This window comes from Mustela nigripes, chromosome 3 (assembly GCF_022355385.1).
Source record: "Mustela nigripes isolate SB6536 chromosome 3, MUSNIG.SB6536, whole genome shotgun sequence".
NCBI lineage: Eukaryota > Metazoa > Chordata > Mammalia > Carnivora > Mustelidae > Mustela > Mustela nigripes.
The window spans coordinates 54,059,365-54,063,864 of NC_081559.1; the positions used below are offsets into that span (position 1 = coordinate 54,059,365).

At 39.0% G+C, this 4,500-nt stretch overlaps 1 protein-coding gene across 2 annotated transcripts in view; it reads right to left on the reverse strand.

Moving 5' to 3' along the window:
- CYTIP (cytohesin 1 interacting protein) overlaps positions 1 to 4,500 on the reverse strand; it is an 88,099-nt gene that overhangs the window by 6,875 nt on the left and 76,724 nt on the right. The gene's annotated exons all lie outside the window — the stretch shown is intronic.

Sequence of the window (4,500 nt, forward strand, 5' to 3'; positions counted from 1 at the left end):
TCTGCCTGCCTCTCTACCTACCTGTGATCTCTCTCTGTCAAATAAATAAATAAAATCTTTTAAAAAAAAAAAAAAAAAAAAAAAAAGGGGAAGCCAGCCTGTCTGAAAGGCTTCCTTAGTAGGCTAAACTTAGAACACTGATAAGCACTGTGACTTCTTAACTGCTTCCTTCCTCCGCTGCCCAGCACATGTGAGCAGTGGCCCAGGATGGTAATGAAGGGGCTGCTGTCATGGTCCAGACTGCTCACAAGGCCTGGCCCGGCCCATCAAAGGGGCTGAGGTGATGAGAGACAAAGCAACCAGGCAGAGGCCATCTGTCAAGGACACCTAGAGGCTCATTCTCCCTCCCACCTTTTGGCTTTTGCCCGGCCCCTTCCTTGCCAACTCAGATCCCCACAGCAAGCCCAGCAGGCAGGCACAGCTCAGCTTTGCCTATGGACACTTCATCACATGGAAAGATAGCCCATTGGCAACAAGTACTCCTTTGTAAAAAGCAGTCTGGGAAAGGTAGATGCAGGCTAAAAAGGAAAAGGGGGGATAAGTATATTTGGAAAGGGAAGACCGAAGGAAAAGCAAATCATACAATTTTAAGAATGTCATCAAATGCTTAAGGGAAGAATGGCTGGTTCCTCAGTTCCAGGGGCTGAACAATCACAAGGCAGGATTCTCCAAGCCTTGATCACAGTAACGTCTAGGATCAATCTTTACGGTTACCTATATAATCTGCAAGCACTAAACCAAAGCTGTAAGATGCCTGGCTTAGTTAATTGCTTGTTCTTTCTTCACTATAGCATAGTCAGTATGGCTATGAGACTGTTGGGCTCTCTGAGTCACAGCTCCTTTTATCTGTGCCAACTGTGGTCCTGTGACGGTCAGAGTTAAGGACCACAGAGAACAAACAGAACTAGCAAGGATCTAACCCCTTCCTTCTCTCTTAAAGGGGTCTTTCTCCTACAAGAGAATAGAGTCCAAGAGAAGAGCATAAAGATTGTTTGACAGTCAAAACTAAATATGGAGAAAGGAGGAAATTGTATTTTTGCACTAGCTATTCAGAAATACAAAGTCAGGCTTTGCCAGATAGCTATTTTTTTGTGAAAATAAAGGTTTTTAAATATCTAATCTGTTGACTTGGCCCAGTCATCTAAGTACGTCATCACTTAAACCAAGAAAACACCAGTGTAAAGAGCAGATGTGCCAAAGTGACTAAGAGTTTTTAGTCTCTATCTCAGCTTCCCCATTTTCCTCACAATCTGTTTCTGCTTGTTATTAACATTACATTTGTTATTTGGACAAATGAGACCTTTGACCATTAGAAGAAAAATTAAAGCATGTGGGAGATCTAACCATACCAGGCCCTATCACCTCATTATACTTAGCTCAGAGCTCAGAGCCTGGTATATAGCAACTGCTCAGTAAATATTGGTTGAATGAATATATCAAAGAATGGCTTCCTGAAATAAAACTCAACTATCACAGATGGATATTTTGAGTTGGATATATTTCCAATGTTTTCAATATACATGAGACATATAGCTACACATTTCCATCTTTATTACTTTTACACTGCTTTCGTGGATAACATGCTGTTTAATTTTCCTATCAGTCCTACAAAGTTCCAGATTAGAAAATAAAGGTGCGATGTAGGGCTATAAACTCAGTGAAAAGCAGAGCTAAATTGAAAAACAGTTCCTCTAGCTAGCACAGTGGATGTGCTGTTTTCATGTTAAACAACTGAGTCATAGGTTATAAGAAAGGGAATCCCTGAAAACATAGCTCAGAATGGACCCCCATTTCTAAAGAAGAGCTTGTGACCTCTGGAGTCTTTAAAAGATGAATTCATAATTACACAGGACACACAAACTAAATGTCATCTTGTGAAGGGGAAGCCAACTTGACCCTGGTTGCAGGTCAGATCCAGACATTTATGGTTCATGAGGTAAACTGGAAATCACATAATTTCAAGAATAGAAAAGGAAAAGAAATGCAAGAAGATAGGCAAGGATGAACCCAAAGATCTGCCAGACCTGGAGAAACAAAAACAGGTAGCTAAGAATTTGGATCCTGCAGCAATCTATAATTTAAATGCATTTATTTATCAGGGCACAGGACAGAGACAAGTTTCCTGATTGAACCTTGGCTAAGCTCTACTACCATGAAGGTGGGGTGAGAAAAACTGCTGCTGGTGGCCATGGCTCATGTAGAGCTCGTGTTTGGAAAGGCAGGAGTACATAAATGCAGCCTATGACTTGAGCCAAACAGCACACGAATCCTCTAGAAAGACAGGCTAGCTGCCAGATCTGGCTCTGGGTTGGGAGCCTTGAAAATGCAGGGTAGAGGCAACCCAAGTACAATATGGAGTAGAAGGCAAAGACCACGATGCATGGGAAATAAGCAATATGAATTCCAAATTGTATGAAAGACAACAAAGTTGATAGTCAGTACATAGATTACCTCAAAAAAAGAAACAAAGAAAGAAAGAAAGAAAACAGAACAGTGTCCAAAGAAGACTTTAAAACAAAAATATTAATCCTTTGAGGAAGAAATGAGATTAATGTCAATCAGAACAAGAAACCTGAAACAAAGAAATAAAGCAAGAACAGATAGACATGAATGATCTGAAGTTAAAAAATGAATTAACTCTTAAAATTCATGGGAACAACTCATTCTATACAGAATAAAGACATTACTGAAGAACTCAACAAGAACATAAGAAAAAAGATAAAGTCATACAAAATATGAAAAAATGGTTAGGAAACAAAGAAAATAAATCAAAAGACTCTAAACATATGCCTAACAAGAATTCCAGAAGATAATTCAAGGAATGGTGAGGAATATATATTCAAAGAGATCAAGCTGATAGTTTTCCAAAGCTGAAGAAATTCACAAGTCCTTGGATTGAAAAGGTACTGTAATTTCTAAGCAGTATAAATTTAGAAGTGAATCTAGACCTAATCACATTTCAGTGTATTTTTTAGATCAGTAAGACAAAAGAACATCTTAAAAGTAACCAGAAACAGGCAAAAGAATGCCACAAATTGAAATACCAGTTTTTGAAAAGATTCAAAAATAGAAAATCCTCTAGTTGGACTTAACCAAGGGGGGAAAAGAAGAGAGAGATAGAAGGCGTAAAAAGAAAAACACAAGAATAGAATTTTTTTTTATTAACACATAAAATAAATTTGAAATTTTTAAAAAATTTAACAAAAATATTAATTCAATAAAACTGGCCCAAATAAAACAAAACAAAACAGAAAGCCTGAGATAGCTTATAATTAATAAAGAAACTGAAACAGTTTAGTATTCCCACCAAAAAGAACCCTAACCCCAGATGATTCAGATAGTTACAAGAATTCTACCAGAGAAGAAAAAGGGGAAGATTCTCTCCAGCTCATGTTAAGAGTCCAGTAATCATGATACATCCAAAACTAAAGAAAGGTAGTTTGAGAAAAGAAAATTGCAGGCCATTCTACCTATAAAATAAAGTTACATTCAAAAATCCAAAAGAAAAGGGCGGAGTCAAGATGGCGGAGAAGTAGCAGGCTGAGACTACTTGAGCTAGCCGGAGATCTGCTAGATAGCTTATCTAAAGATTGCAAACACCTGAAAATCCATCGGCAGATCGAAGAGAAGAACAGCAATTCTGGAAATAGAAAAACAACCACTTTCTGAAAGGTAGGACCGGCAGAGAAGTGAATCCAAAGCGACGGGAAGATAGACCCCGGGGGAAGGGGCCGGCTTCCGGCAAGTGGCGGAGCAACAGCGCAAAAAATCAGGACTTTTAAAAGTCTGTTCCGCTGAGGGACATCGCTCCAGAGGCTAAACAGGGGTGAAGCCCACGCGGGGTCAGTGTGTATTTTCCTTACTCCTTCATATACTCTTATCTGGACAAAATGACAAGACAGAAAAATTCAACACAAAAAAAAGAACAAGAGGCAGTACCGAAGGCTAGGGACCTATTCAATACAGACATTGGTAATATGTCAGATCTAGAGTTCAGAATGACAATTCTCAAGGTTCTAGCCGGGCTCGAAAAAGGCATGGAAGATATCAGAGAAACCCTCTTGAGAGATATAAAAGCCCTTTCTGGAGAAATAAAAGAACTAAAATCTAACCAACTTGAAATAAAAAAAGCTATTAATGAGGTGCAATCAAAAATGGAGGCTCTCACTGCTAGGATAAATGAAGCAGAAGAAAGAATTAGTGATATAGAAGACCAAATGACAGAGAATAAAGAAGCTGAGCAAAAGAGGGACAAACAGCTACTGGACCACGAGGGGAGAATTCGAGAGAGAAGTGACACCATAAGACGAAACAACATTAGAATAATTGGGATTCCAGAAGAAGAAGAAAGAGAGAGGGGAGCAGAGGTATACTGGAGAGAATTATTGGGGAGAATTTCCCAATAATTGGCAAAGGGAACAAGCATCAAAATTCAGGAGGTTCAGAGAACGACCCTCAAAATCAATAAGAATAGGCCCACACCCCGTCACCTAATAGTAA